Source organism: Ovis canadensis, chromosome 1 (assembly GCF_042477335.2).
Source record: "Ovis canadensis isolate MfBH-ARS-UI-01 breed Bighorn chromosome 1, ARS-UI_OviCan_v2, whole genome shotgun sequence".
In the NCBI taxonomy this organism is placed as follows: Eukaryota; Metazoa; Chordata; class Mammalia; order Artiodactyla; family Bovidae; genus Ovis; species Ovis canadensis.
The window spans coordinates 180,563,029-180,579,034 of NC_091245.1; the positions used below are offsets into that span (position 1 = coordinate 180,563,029).

A 16,006-nucleotide genomic window follows, 5' to 3' on the forward strand; every position below is an offset into this window, starting at 1 on the left:
GTGGTCAGCCTCCCAAATGTGTCCAAATCCTAAGCCCTTTGACCCCTGCTACCTTATATGGCAAAAGCTAATTCACAGGTTTGATTAAATTAAGGGTCTTGAGAGAAATTATCCTGGATTGGTCAGGAAGGCCTGATGTGATCACAGTTATCCTTACAAGAGAGAAACAGAAGGAGTCGGGGTTGGAGGAGAAGGAAACGTGACAACAGATGCAGAGATTGAAGTGATGCGGCCACAAGCCTAGGAATGCCAGCAGCCTCTGGAAGCTGGAAGAGACAGGAGCGGATTCTTCTCTCTGGAGCCACCAGAAGAAGCCAGCTCTGACGACATCTTGGTTTTAGTCTTGTAAGACTCACTTTGGATATCTGATTCTCTAGAACTGTAAAGGAATACATTCGTGCTGTTTTAAGCCAGTTTGTGCTATTACAGTGGCAGTAGAATAGTAAAGAATAATGCTTTGTTCTCCATCATGCAAATTCCCAGCAAAGGTCAAAATGTTAATGTCCAGTAAATCTTCTATCCTAATACAAAAGGAAACTTGCTACATTTTTAAAACTTTCATGGAATTTCTTTTAGAAATAGTGTGGGTGAGGCTGAACCATAAGAAGCTAGAAATTCTCAAGCCTAGCTCATCTCCTGTGAAGCTTCGTGCACCTGGTTAACTATGGAGACCACTAGGCAGCGCTTCCCTAACCTTCTCTAGGAAAAGTGATGGCATGGGTCAAAGGGCTATTCTAGGATTACATCACTTGAGTTCCATATCAGTGTAGATAGAATTCAGCTATGTGCTTCCCTGGTGGCTCAGCTGGTAAAGAATCCACCTGCAATGTGGGAGACCTGGGTTCAATTCCTGGGTTGGGAAGATCCCCTGGAGAAGGGAGAGGCTGCTCACTCCAGTATTCTGGCCTGGAGAATCCCGTGGACTATACAGTCCATGGGGTCGCAAAGAGTCAGACATGACTGAGCGATTTTCACTATGTATAGAGGAAAAGTCCAAAGTAGTAATGGTTTTAATAAAATAGAACATTGTTTCTTTTACATGCAAAAGAAGTATGGAGGTAGGTGGGACAGGGCTGATACTGTGCCTCCTCATTAATCAGCACCCCTGTATCCTGGTTTTTCTTGCTTCACTATCTTAACTGTGACATCCATCTTCTTGGGCCAAGATCTAAGATGAGCGGGCTCAGCTCCAGGCATCGTGTCTGAGTTATAGGTTCAAAGAAAGAGGTAGAGGACAAGGGGAGCAGACCTTGGGGGTGACTGAGATGCTTTAGGGAGATTTTCTGGTAATCCAATACCAAGCTTGCACTTAACAACACTCTGAACATGACTTAGTCATATAACCACATTTTCCTGCAAGGAAGACTTGGAAATAAAATCTTCAATTTAGGCAAGAAAAATATACACAACTAAATTTCTAGATTCCATTACTAAAAAGGCCCAAAGCTTCAAGCACTTACACATCCTTGAACACACATCCCTCTCCAAAAGAGACAATATCAACATCTTACCTTACTAGTTTGTCCAAAGTTGAGCTATTTGAAGGACACATATTCTCTGCATCAGATTTGCATGTAGCTTCTCATGGTTCTATGACTTATGAACTAAAAGTTAAGTCATATGCTCCCTACATTTCTATGATAGTATTTTTTAAAAAATTCATAAGCATTTTTGATTATTGAGTAAAGTGTTATTTGCAATGATATAACAACATAAAGGAGGCCTGCTTTTAGAACAACTGGAGTCCCCAAGTGAAGAATAAACATAGTACCCATAGTTTAAATTATTATATGATAATAATAAATTCTAATCAGTTAATGTTTTGTCCATTGTGATATAAATAACATATTTCTCCATATATTTTCTAGACTACGGTGCCTCAGTGTTCCATATTATATAGAAAGATACTTCAAACCAAAAGTAAAAATGTTGATATGATTTATTTTCAGCTTGTAGGAAAAAGATAACACACATGTCTATACAGAAAAGGGTATAAAGGAAATAAAGGTAGCTACTGATAAGAGCAATGATGTCCTGCTGCAACACTGGACAAGTTCCTACATTTTTGCTTCCAATTGCCCTAACCCTTGGGCTCTGAAGTCTCTTCCTAGTGTTTGAAGGTTAAGTTTCTTGGACAGCAGTCTCAGGCTGAGATGAGCATGCAGGAAATTTAGTAAAGAGTGCTCTAAGGATCACTGAATGGAAGGACAGAGAAGACAGAAGTATTAAGCAGAGGGATAATGAGGCTATGATACAGTCTCAGGAAAGGCTTCAGCCAACAAGGGGAACATCTGGAACTGGACTGGTCCCTTAGAGACGTTTCAAGTTTGGCTGAGAGGACTGGGACTGTACATTCTTGTGCTGACAAAGTCACTGGATGCAGGCTGTCTTCAGGAAGGGTGGTGTGTCCTTTAGTGAAGTATTGATACTTCTCTTCAGTAATTTCCCAGATAAGACTGACAGCTGAGAACACTCCCAGCAGCTGAAGAGTTGCCCTTCAGTCCTAAAGGGTGTCTGGACTGTGCATCATGGCTTCTAACACACCAGTCCTTTTTCCTTTATGACCACAGCTGAGCGTGTGTTGTTGTGAATTTTTAAGCCAGAAGACTTACTGGCCACCATCCTTTGTCCACCCTCCAGCTCTGTTAATGAGAGCTATCTTACACCTGTTTTAAAGAGGATTAAATGGGAAGATAATGCTTAGTCTGATCTTTATTAATAAACTAGCTCCCATTATCAAACAACTCTAAAGGGACTTGCTTGAAAAAACTTGAGATCTGAAACTTATTTCTTTCTAAAGACTAAACATTAGTCTTTACTTTTGGAGTAAGAAAACAGTTGATTTTTTTTAAAATAGACTTTTTTTTTTAGAGCAGTTTTAGGGTTCACAGCAAAATTGGGCAGAAAAAAGAGTTCCTATATACTCGCTTCCCCTACATAAGCACAACCTCTCCCACCATCAATATCCTGCCCCAGAGTGGAAGGTTTGTTACAACAGATGAACAAAAATCAACAGATCATTATCACACAAAGTCCACAGTTTATATTGTGGTTCACTCTGGTGTTGTACCTTCTGCGGGTTCTGACAAATGCGTAATGACATTTAACCACTATTATAGTATCATACAGAGTAGCTTCACTCTCCTAAACTCACTGTGCTCTGCTTATTCATCTCTTCCTCCCGTCTAACCCCCAGCAAACACTGCGGCTACAGTTTTACTGTTTCCAAAATATTATAGAATTGGAATCATACAGCTGCCCTTTCAAGTTGGCTTCTTTCACTTAAAAGTATAAAATACTTTTAAGTTTCCTTTATGGTTTTTCCATGGCTTGATAGCTCACTTCTATTTAATGTTGAATAATATTCCATTGTCTGGATATACCCCATTTTATTTATCCATTCAACTGAAGGATATCTTGGCTACTTTCAAGTTTTGGCAATTATGAATAAAGCTGCTGTAAACATCTATGTGGAGGTTTTTGTGTGGACATAAGTTTTCAACTCATTTGGTTAAACACCAGAGTTGAATTTTGTTAACTCTGCAAGATTCCAAATTACTGAAGACTTAACCTACTTAGATTGCAGGCAACAAGCCTATGGCCTCTTTTAGCCAAGTTCTACTTCCTTTCGCCTATAGTTTGAGTTGATCTGTATCTTGCCAGACTTTGATGAAAGCAGCAATAACCAGCACATATACATTAACATTTTGAATTTTCCCTAACATATTGGTTAATGTAACAAGCTTGGTCAGCATGAGTTCTGCCATCTAAGGACTGTTGAACGTCATATAACTAGGTTCACAAGCTTTCCAGTCTTCAAAGTCTAAATTCTTAGTATTGTTTCCCTACCTTTCTCATGAAACCAAAGCCAGTTTACATTGTGATGCTTTCTGCACACAGTCCTGGAAAATGACTGCATTTCAGATAACAGAATCATCTGTATCCAGTTTAACCAGAAAAGAATTCATTTCAAATTTCTTCAAGTGCCAAGAAACCAATGTAGATGTTACATAATGAGGAGAAATAGAGCGAAGAGAAATATCCAGTTATCCAGTTGTTGTTCAATCACTAAGTAGTGTCTGACTCTCTGTGACCCCATGAACTGCAGCTCACCAGGCTTACCTGTCCTTCACTATCTCCTGGAGTTTGCTCAGACTCATATCCATTGAGATAGTGATGTCATTCAACCATCTCATTCTCTGTTGCCCCCTTTCCCCTTTTGCCTTCAATGTTTATCAGCATCAGGGTCTTTCCAATGAGTCATCTCTTTGCATCAGGTGGGCAAAGTATGGATTGTTATAACAAAATCACACTGCTGCCACCGCACTCAACACACATGAGGCCTGAGAGTAGGCCATCATCACTACTGTTCTAGAAACAAAACAAAAGAAACACCTCAATGACTGTGCTTGTCAGAAAAATCACTTGTCTGCTGCTCTTTGATGTATGTTCGCGGCCATGTTCTGAGTCTCACACACAGAATCCTGTCTAAAGAGAGTCCAGGGAATGTGATCATACTTTCTGCCTCCGGGGTCCCAGAAGGCAGGAGGCAAAGGAGTTGGAGTTCCATGAGGAATGGTTTTCACTGCAGGGTGATTTCATCCCTTCAGGATAGTGGATAATGTCTGGAGATACTTTTGTTTGTCACAACTGAGGTGGGAGTGAAAATAACATTTAGAGGGTGAAGGCTAAGGATGCTGGTCAATGTCTTACAATGTGCAGGACGGACTGTGTGGAGGAGCTGGAAGGCTTTGAGCAAATACTGAAAGTGTATTTGCTCCACTCCTGATGAAGGTTGGAAGCTGGAACGAGCATAACAAAGGGTTATGAGCATTCACCGAGGGCCTGAGGCTGGGAACGGATAACGAAGGTTATACGCCCGGCCTTGAGGCGTTCGAAGGCTTCCTTCTGACCACCTGTTTCTGGGAGCAAGGACTGTTGTTTCATGATAAGACTCCCTTTAGAGTTTCGCCAAAGCTATGTCATGTCTTGGGCGGTGGGAACTGTATTTTATGCTTGAATGCTTTGATGTTTTTCGAGAAAGGCTACGTGCAAGTCTGCTTTATGCTCTGTTCCCTGAGATCATAAAACTGCGCAGCTGGATAATAAACTTTGTCAGTCCACTAGAGGCTGTCCCTGAGTATTCCTTTCAGAGTGCGGTTCTCCGAGCCTTACAGACTGCAAATAAAGAATTATCCAGGAACTTCTCTGGTGGTCCAGGGGCTAAGAATCTACCTACCAATTCAGGGGACATGGGTTTGATCCCTGGTCCCAGAAGATTCCATGTGCCATGAGGTGACTAAGCCTTTGTGCCACAACTACTGAGCCTGCATGCTTAGAACATGTGCTCTGCAACAAGAGAAGCCACTGTACACTTTGACTGGAATAACCCCCGCTCACCACAACTAGAGAAAAGCATGAACAACAAAGACCCAGCGCAGCCAAAAAAAAAAAAAAAAAGGAACTATCCAGCTCAGTATATCAATGGTACCACTGTTGAGAAACTCTGGTGTACAGTGAACCAATCTACTGTATCTGCCTTAAAATTCCAACTCAGATTTATAGTCCCTGGTGTCTGTCTTACTTCAAGTACTGCAGAAACACACAATGAAGGCATACAAAGAAGAGGGGGAAAAGGCAGTGACTATGTTTTGTCACCTGAGTCTTAGGCTTCCACTCACTTCCCAAGGCTCCTCCATTCCTGCACCTTGGAAACTTCTCATAAGCAAATTTTATGATAAATTTCTCATAAGAATTTTTTTTTCATAAAAATTTCTAATAAATACAGAACTCTCTTCTTCAGTCCAAACTGAAGAATTTAAACAAGTACTATATCAGTCTCTCACCAAAACCATCTCAACTTCTGTTTTAGATTGTTTTCCCAGAAGCAAATCTCAGTTCAAGGACTTGAGTGTAAGCAGTTTTTTCAGAAGTGTTTCCAACACAATATGAGAGTGAAAAAATTAGACAGGAATGGGAAGGAAGCAAATATATGGTTTGTTTTCAAGACAATTACCGCTGTAGATAAGGCACTTAATCCCCACCTCCAGAAACTCTGAGAGCAAACACAGAACATACGGACTGAGGAAGCTGGTGCATATAACATTAGTTTCGTACTGCTCCTGTAACAAACTCCCACAAACACAGTGGCTTAAAATAACACAGTATCTTACAGTTCTGGAGGTCAAAATTCCAAAATGTGTCATATTGGGCTAAAATCAAGGTGACAGCAGGCTGCAGCTGAAAGCTCTTGAAGAGAATCCATTTCCTTGACTTTTTAGCTTCTGGAGGCCACTGACATTCCCTGGCTGGTGTCTCCTTTCTCCCTCTTCAAAGCTAGGACAAGGCCTTGGATTCAGAGCCAACTGGAAGAGCCTCCAATTGGTCAAAGATAAGATACATAAGCAAATAAATGGGTAACTGCAATATGTTAAAATCAATCGAATGTGATCAATGAAGTAGACAGGAAGAGAAAAAAGAGCATGTCTATCCTAGCAAAGCCAAGAGAGGAAGCTTAGTGTCACTTCAAGGGTTTTTCCTTCCATGTTAGATTGAGCATAGTGATTATTGAATTATGATTGACTGCAAAAATGATTCTAGGACAGTCTATTACTCAAGAAAGAGCAGAACAGCTATGGGTCATCTGGAACTCTACTCAAAGTAAGGGGTAGATTGCTGCTACTTAATAAAGTTTGAAGGAATGGTGAAAGATAAAAATAAAGTTATATTTTGATTATAATCCATGTGTCAATGTTATTCAACACACCAGCTGCTGCTGCTGCTGCTAAGTCGCTTTAGTCGTGTCCAACTCTGTGCGACCCCAGAGACTGCAGCCCACCAGGCTCCCCCATCTCTGGGATTCTCCAGGCAAGAACACTGGAGTGGGTTGCCATTTCCTTCTCAAATGCATGAAAGTGAAAAGTGAAAGTGAAGTCGCTCAGTCGTGTCTGACTCTTAGCGACCCCATGGACTGCAGCCTACCAGGCTCCTCCGTCTATGGGATTTTCCAGGCAAGAGTACTCGAGTGGGGTGCCATTGCCTTCTCTGAACCTACCAGCTACATGTATAAAATATGTGAACTCCATTCCCATGGAGCAGATAATCTAGGAAAGATTTTACATGTGCACAAATAACTATAATGCAAAATAATATGAAATAAGTGCCACAATGGAGGCACAACCAAAATTCTTTAGTTCAATAGGCAGAAATATCAGTTCTGACAATGCTGAGAAGAGTAAGATCTGAGCTGGGTTTTAAAGGATGAGTGGTATTTAGTGGGCAGAAATGAGAGGGAGAACATGGTAACCTGAAGAAATATCTTGAACAGAAATGCAACAGATAAAACGAAGTGAATGTCTTAAAACCCTTTAGGAAATTCCACTTGTCTGGCAGCAGATGGTATGTGATGGAGGAGTGAGAAGCAAGACTGGAAACATGGATCGGGACCAGGAAATTAGACGTGGCCTTTATCATTGAGTAAAGGTTTGGAATTTATCTTACAGTTGGTCATTGAAGGTTTTTAAATGGGAAAAGTTCTACCAACTAAAAGAGCATTTTAGGAGTGCCTGAAGAATATGTTCAAAAGAAGGGCACGTGGAAGCAGAGAGACCAGCAAGGAGATCTCAGCCATCAAAGAACTGAACTGCCATGGTGGTGGAAGGGGTGAAAGAAGAGGGAGGTGCCAAAATTATTTTGAAGGAAAAATTAAAATATGTTTTTGATGAACGATGATGAATAATTAGATAGGGGGCTGAGAAAGTGGAAGGGAGTAAGGATAACTGAGGGTCTGAGACTGAGTGTTTGAGCTGGGGAGAAGAGAATTTTGTGCTTTATAAACTTGAAGTAAGTTGATGAACAGAAACAGGACAATGAAAATGAGAGACTGGAGTCACAGAGAGGGCCTGAGGCAGGAAGTAGAGTTTTAGGAGACAGGTCTATAAATACAACCCAGAGAGAGGAAATGAGGACTCAAGGGAGTGGAGAGAAAGAAGAGAAGGGAATCAGCGACGAGCCCTGGGGAGAGACTGACATTTGTTGTGGCAGGAGGAAATGGATGGAGAGCAGGATGGAGGAGAGCAGGGACCCAGCGCTGTTCTCTTGGATATGCCAGGGTCTCCCAGTGCTTAGGCTGCCCCCAGACATGGATTAAATCAACCTGACCACTCTACCAGGTACTGTCTGAGAGTTGGCACACTAATTGTGGTGAAAGACCAATTTTCTTCTTTCCAATGTGTTGCCATTTTTTGTAAAATCAATAAAAGTTAATTAATAGAAAAATGATCCAGTGCTTGGATGTTGTGGCAATGTCAAATTGCTGTGGAACTTTCTGTGGGCTTTCAATTTCTTTACTTAAAATTTCTGTACTTACACATTGTGAAAATAAAATAAACACCAGCACACCTGAGTAGCACTAAGAGGAACTGGGTCAGGATGCTATTCTGGGCTCTGTCAATAGCACTCTGTGTAGGCAAGCTTTTTTAATTTCTCTGGGCTTACATTCCCTTGTTTGTAAAGTTGTTATTCAGTTGCCAAGTCATGACCCCATGGACTGCAGCACACCAGGCTTCCCTGTCCCTCACCAACAAGGGAATTAAATTTGCCCTAAAGTCTAGAATGTGTGGTCCTTAAGTATTAGTTCACACTGAAAGGCCCTGACTAAATTATCATTTTTGCCCAGACTCTCTTCCTTGCCCAACTGAGAAAGGTGTTCTTTTCCTGGGAGCCTCCCCTCACCACGGACTCTAATATTTTGAGGTGTATTGCTGTGTGTTGAGGCTGGAGGGCTAATCAGAAAAAAAGCAAGTCTCCAGGGAGCCTCATTTTCTGCAAAACTCTTCTGAGCTAATCTCGAATCATCTCTAATTGTGGCACATAGAAAACACAGGAAATTTAAAACAAAAATATTAACCCTGAAACAAAGGTCCCAGCTTACACAACAGGATCCATGACTCACTAGCTCAGGATTCCAGGCTACTGGCATCCTGCACACGTCTGAATGTGTGCATTCCCACATCCGCCAGCTGACTTGAGATGGTCAAGGGCATTTCCCATATTCCTGTTCATCATCTATGGTCATCATATGTGTTCATGTACGCTCATCATATATGTTTATCAAATGCTAACACAACATGAGGCATAGTGGAGATGTCCAATAACTCTTTCTAATAAATAAATGAACGAGAAAGACTCAATTCCTTCAAAAGCCCTCCATACCTCAGGCTAACACTACTAAACTTTTCTTTATTCACTGTCCCCCTACCACTTATTCTGTGAAGAAATTACCCATTTCTGGGACTTCCCTGGTAGTCTAGTGGCAAAGCTCTGGGCTCTCCATGCAAGGGAAGGAGAACTAGATCCCACATGCCACAACTAAGATCTGATGCAGCCAAATAAATTTAAAAAAAAACAAAAACCTGTTTCTTGCCATTTACTACAGGCATTGTGATTCATTTCACAATAGAAAATGCCTATTTGGGCTAAATTGTGTCTGCCTTCTCCTCCCCCTGCTATTCCCCTGCCTTCCAAATTCATGTGAAAGCCCTAATCCCAGTGTGACTATGTTTGGAGATAGAACCTATATGAAGGCAATAAAGTTTCAGAGAAACCATAAGGAGATAAGGCTGGTAGCCTGATAAGAAGAGGAAAAGATTTCCTTCTCTCCCCACCAGTCTCTGCACCCCAGAAAGGACAGGCCTTGTGTGGACACAGTGAGAAGGCGGCCACCTGCAAGCAAGAAGAGAGTCCTCACTACAAACAGATTTTCCAGCATCTCAGTCGTGGACTGTGAGAAACTAAATTTCTGTTAAGACACACAGTCTGTGGTATTTCGTTTTGGCAGCCCAAGCACACTAATATAATACCCTTACTTGATTTCTCCCATGCAAACATCAGAAAAAGATGACTGAGATCCCCTCACATAGAAGGCTTCTAATTTCCTTTACCACAACCTGAAGGGGTCAGGGGATTATGTTTCTGGAGTTTATATTTCATACCTTAGAATCATCATTAACACAGCCCATCTCTCAAGGACAAAGCTATTTTTATACATGAGGCAACTGCCTGTACTAACTCAATCATTTTTACCCTTTTTGCAATCACAGACTCCTTTGATGACTGACAAAAGTTCTACAGTAGCATTGTCCTCCTGAACTTCCTAGGATGATGAAAATGCCCCATATTGGCATTGTCCAATATGGTGGCTACCTGGCCAGAAACGAACTATCAAGCTTTTGAAATGTGGTTAGTGCAAACTAATGAACTGAATATCTAATTTGTTTAATTTTAATTCACTTAAAATTAAATAGTCCCCTGTGGCTAGTGGCTACCATATTGTATACCACAGCTCTTTAGTGTATAGACTTCTAAAAGTGCACATATATATTTACAATCAAAATGTTGGAAACCACTGTTCAGGGATCCAATAACAGCCATTAACAACAGTTTTATCTACTCAGGTCAGGTGACTTGTATTGAAACAGAAACCTATGCAAGAATGAATTTTTTTCAGTGTACAGTTGATGTGTGGTCAGTAATTAGAAGTACATAGAGCAGATTAAGAAATCCAATTTCTTCTTTTTTTAATATGTATTTGGCTGCATCTTAGTTGCAGCATCTGGGATTTTGATTGTATCATACAGGATCTTTCACTGTGATGCATGACTCTCTGGCCATGCCGCATGAGCACAGCAGTTGTGGCACATGGGCCTCCGTTGTTGCAGTGTGCAGTGTCTCAAGTTGTGGCACTGGGCTTAGTTGCTCTACGGCATGTGGGATCTTAGTTCCCTGACCAGGCATTGAATCTGTGTACCCTGCATTTCAAGGTGGATTCTTAACCACTGGACCACCAGTATGTGTGCTTAGCGGCTCAGTTGTGTCCAACTCTTTGTGACCCTATTGACTGTAGCCCACCAGACTCCTCTGTCCATGGGGATTTCCCAGGCAAGAATACGGGAGTGGGTTGCCATGCCCTTCTGCAGGGGATCTTCCCAACCCAGGGATCAAACCCAGGTCTCTCACATTGCAGGTGGATTCTTTACTGTCTAAGCCAACAAGGAAGCCCCCCAAAGCCCAACTTCTGTTTCCAAAAAATAGTTAACTAGTGCTTACCAGGTTCTTAATATACACATCCATCCCAACCCCTCTGGCTAATGAAAGATGTCTATCAGTTCAGTTCAGGCACTCAGTTGTGTCCGAGTCTTTGCAACCCCATGGACTGCAGCACACCAGGTCTCCCTGTCCATCACCAACTCCTGGAGTCTACTCACACTCATGTGCACTGAGTCAGTGATGCCATCCAACTATCTTATCCTCTGTCATCCCCTTCTCCTCCTGCCTTCAATCTTTCCCAGCATCAGGGTCTTTTCCAATGAGTCAGTTTCTTGCATCAGGTGGCCAAAGTATTGGAGTTTCAGCTTCAGCATCAGTCCTTCCAGTGAATATTCAGGACTGATTTCCTTTAGGATGGACTGGTTGTATCTCCTTGCAGTTCAAGGGACTCTCAAGAGTCTTCTCCAATACCACAGTTAAAAAGCGTCAATTCTGCACCACTCAGCTTTCTTTACAGTGCAACCCTCACTCTTTCTATATCTACCCTGATTTCTGGACCTTTGGGGAAATAGCAGAGGTATTAAAAAAAAAAAAAAACATGGCTTTCAATTTAATAAACCTGGATTCAAACTCCAGCTCCCTCTACTTTATTCAGGATAGATTTTTTTATACACTAACAACTCCCAGTTCTCAGTGTTTAACAAAATTTTCTTCTCACTTCTCAAATATCTGCTTGGTGCAACTACAGGGCACCATATTTTCAGTGGTGACTCAACAGTTCAGGCATTCTCCATTCATAGTTTAATCTCTCAGTACCAGGGGAGGGGAAACACTGAAGAATTTTGAGGGACTTTTTACCGCTATAGCTCATTGATAATAACTATTACTCAGCTCCACTTAATTACAAGGGAGATGGGAAGCAAACTTTTCAAGTTTAGGCAGGAAAACATTATAAATATTGATAGACACAAAGCGTTGTCTTCTGCTATGCTAACCTCATAAACCTGACAATTAATCTTTCTTAGTTATGTTACTTAGAAAATAGTGATGATTATATCTACCTCATACATGTGTTAAGTTTATTGTACAATGTTTTGCAAATAGAGTGAACTCAGTGATGGTGGATTCCTTTTCTTCAATAGAAAGGGACTGCATAGCAAACTTGCCACAATACAACATACCATGTCTCAGTTCAGTTCAGTTCAGTTCAGTCGCTCAGCTATGTCCGACTCTTTGCAATCCCATGGACTGCAGCATACCAGGCCTCCCTATCCATCACCAACTCCTGGAGTTTACTCAAACTCATGTCCATTGAGTCGGTGATGCCATCCAACAATCTCATCTCTGTCGTTCCCTTCTCCTCCTGCCTTCAATCTTTCCCAGCATCAGGGTCTTTTCCATGAGTCAGTTCTTCGCATCAGGTGGCCAAAGTATTGGAGTTTCAGCTTCAATATCAGTCCTTCCAATGAATATTCAAACCCAGGTCTCCAGCATTGCAGGAGGATTCTTTACCAGCTGAGCCACAAGGGAAGCACAAGAATACTGGAGTAGGTAGCCTATCCCTTTCTCCAGGGGATCTTCCCAACCCAGGAACTGAACTGTGGTTCAATCCGCCTGCATTGCAGGCAGATTCTTTACCAGCTGAGCTGTCAGGGGAGCCCCTACCATGTCTCAAACTATCATAAATCTAATCCTTCCTACTTTTAACTATTTTTCCTCCCACTGGTCCTTAACATGGACCTTTCATTTTTTCTATTAGCACATATGGGTAATTAACCATAATTATCCCAACCAGTAGCTCCTATAATTAGTAACTATACAGAGAAAGCTTTAATATAAAATTACAATAAAGTCAAGTTCTAAAATATCAAACTCATAGATAAAAGGTGCTTTTCTCCTCCTTCCTTCTTATTCATACATGCTACATAGCCTGAAGTGACTAACATATTTGCTATATACTTGCAATTGTTAGTAAAGACAGATCTGAATAACACTATCAATCACTTTGATCGAATTGATTTTTATACAAAAACATATCTTGCAACCATAGAATAGGTATTCTTTCAAGTCAAGTGCACATGGTTTGTTCTTTAAAGTAGACCAATGCTAGAAAAACAAGTCTCAATCAATTTAAAATGACTGAAATCATAGAGTCTGCTTTGACAACTGAATTAAATTATAAATCAATAGTAAGATATTTAGAAAAATTCTCTAATTTAGAAATTAAACAACAGACTTCTCAATAGCCTATGGGTCAAAGAAGAAACAAATAAGAAAAACTAGAAACTATTTTGAATAGAATGATAGTGAATATTAAAGTATGTAAATGAAACTAACTCAGTGCTTAGACAAAAATTTATAGTTCTGAATGCTGATTTCAGCAAAGAAGAAAGGTCAGAAATAATGGGTTAAGTTTAGAGCTCAAAGAACTAACAAAAGAAAAGCAAAATAAATAATAAAGAGAAGGCATAAATACCTTGAAATAAAACAAGCAAACAACAAGGAAAGTTATCAAACTCAAAAGTAAGTTCTTTGAAAAGATCAACAAAATTGATAAAGTTCTAGCTAGAAAGAATTTTCAGTATAAGAAATAAAGTATTTCCACAGACCTCACAAATATTAAAAAGACAATAAAAATATAATGGATAACTTTATACAAATTTGACATTTTAGATGAATGGACAAATTATTTGAAAAATAACACCAACAAACACAAAAAGACAGACATTTTAATAGGACTCCCTACATCCATTAAAGAAATTATATCTATTATCAAAATTTTCTCAGAAAGACTATAGATCCAGGTGACTGCACTAGTGTAGTCTATCATATATTTAAGGAATATAGAATCTTAGATGCTGCTGCTGTTAAACGGCTGCAGTCACATTCAACACTTCGCGATCCAGGCAAGAATGCTGGAGTGGATTGCCATGCCCTCCTCCAGGGGATCTTCCTGACCCAGGGATTGAACCCATGTCTCTTAAGTCTCCTGCATTGGCAAGTGGGTTCTTCACCACTATTACCACCTGGGAATCCCAAAATCTAACATAAATTTTATCATACTCTTACATAAATCTGGTCAGTTTATAGAAGATGAAGTTTTCCCAACTAGTTTTATGAGGTCAGTGTGTCCAAAATATCAAAAGCTCACAAAAATATTGCAAAATATAGAGAAAGAAGAAAGACAGACACACAGAGAGACTGAATGAAAGGAAGGAGAGAAGGGAAAGGGAAAGATTACAGACCAATATATCTCATGAACATAGGTGTAAAATATCCACAAAATATTAGCAAATCAAATTCAGCTACATATAAAGTGGATAATACATTATAACCAAATAGTGTGTATTACGGTTAGTTTAACATTCAAAAATCAATGTAATTCACAAAAACGGGGGCGGGGGAAGTATTTGATAATTTCAATGGGTAAAAATAAAGCATTTAATAAAATTCAACACTCATTCATGATTTTAAAAGTCTGAGTTTTTTTAAGGAGAAGGCAAGCCTTACTTGGAGTACATATATACAATTTTTTATTTTCAGAGTTCCTTCAATGTCACAAAGAGTAAGTTATTTGAATTTTTTAAAGTTAGTGTACTGGTGGTACACTGATAATCATCATTCAGAATGGCAACAGGCATGGCAGCCACTCATGCCACAAGTTCTAAATTTATTATATTTAAGGATTTGCAACTTGAGAGTCCTGATAATTAGATCTTTTACTTTTTTTTTTGGCTGCACCACAGGGTGGCATGTTGAATCTTAGTTCCCCAACCAGGGATCAAACCCAAACCCCCTGCAGTGGAAGCAGAGTCTTAACCACTGAACCACCAGGGAAGTCCTGAGAATCAGATCTTAAAAAAAAAAAAAAAAACCCTCATTAAAGTTATGAATAGAAGGGACTTTCCACAATTTGATTAAGGTCATTGCCGAGAATTATAAACAGTTAAGATTCCACTCTACTTACAAGTTAACCAAGTCAGCCTGTCACGGAAGCTAGCAGCAGACACGAATCTAGCTCCACTGTAAAGGATAGTTTATTTCTCATTAACAACAGTAGTACCTGCCATATTATCATTTTCTTGTGCTACTTTCTCAAACCCCAGTTTCACAGGGTGACACAAAAGGGCTAGAAACCACCTGCACACACAGTGGCTTGCCTTGCAGAAGAGAAACACTGTTTCAGTTCAGTTCAGTTCAGTTCAGTTCAGTCGCTCAGTCGTGTCCGTGTCCGACTCTTTGCGACCCCATGAATCGCAGCACGCCAGGCCTCCCTGTCCATCACCAACTCCCGGAGTTCACTCAGACTCATATCCCTCGAATCGGTGATGCCATCCAGCCATCTCATCCTCTGTCATCCCCTTCTCCTTCTGCCCCCAATCCCTCCCAGCATCAGAGTCTTTTCCAGTGAGTCAACTCTTCACACTGTTTAGTGAACCCAAATCTCTTGCAACGGGTTGCAAGCAACTGTGCCCAGCATTTGCCCCAGAGGGAGACATTATCATACTGGACAGTAAACATCTGATCTGGAGGGAGACACTATATATCCAAACCTTTTTTGCTACACAAATATCCTTGAAAAAGTAGTCCAGAACAAAAGAGTGCTTCGTACATCTGCCTGCAAGATGTGTACCCACAGGATACTCACGGAGAACTGTCTCCCCAAAGGTGACATATACCCTATAGCTAACACAACCAATGATAAGTATCAAATGCTTTTGTCACAAGATCAGGAGAAAGGAAAGGATGCACAGTTATGTCACTTCAATCCAGCATTGTACTGAAGGTCCTAATCATTGTAATAAAACAAAAGAAGAAAAGCATAAATTTAGTTTAAAAAGCAGAACTATCTCTAAAACATGGAAAATCCTAAGGAACCTACAAAACAACCTTTTTTTGTTGTTGTTAAACATTTACTTAAATGATAATAAGGTTACATAATCATTAATATGAAAAAATA

General features: G+C 40.4%; 1 protein-coding gene across 2 annotated transcripts in view; it reads right to left on the bottom strand.

The window, feature by feature from the left end:
- BTLA (B and T lymphocyte associated) overlaps positions 1-6,343 on the bottom strand; it is a 50,074-nt gene extending 43,731 nt beyond the window's left edge. Inside the window, exon 1 of one of the 2 annotated variants that reach the window (XM_069553240.1) lies at positions 6,174-6,343. The gene's annotated coding sequence lies outside the window, so the exon portion shown is untranslated. The remainder of the gene's footprint in view (positions 1-6,173) is intronic. The other variant, XM_069553246.1, reaches the window with a different exon arrangement.
- Between the last annotated feature and the right edge of the window lie 9,663 nt (positions 6,344-16,006).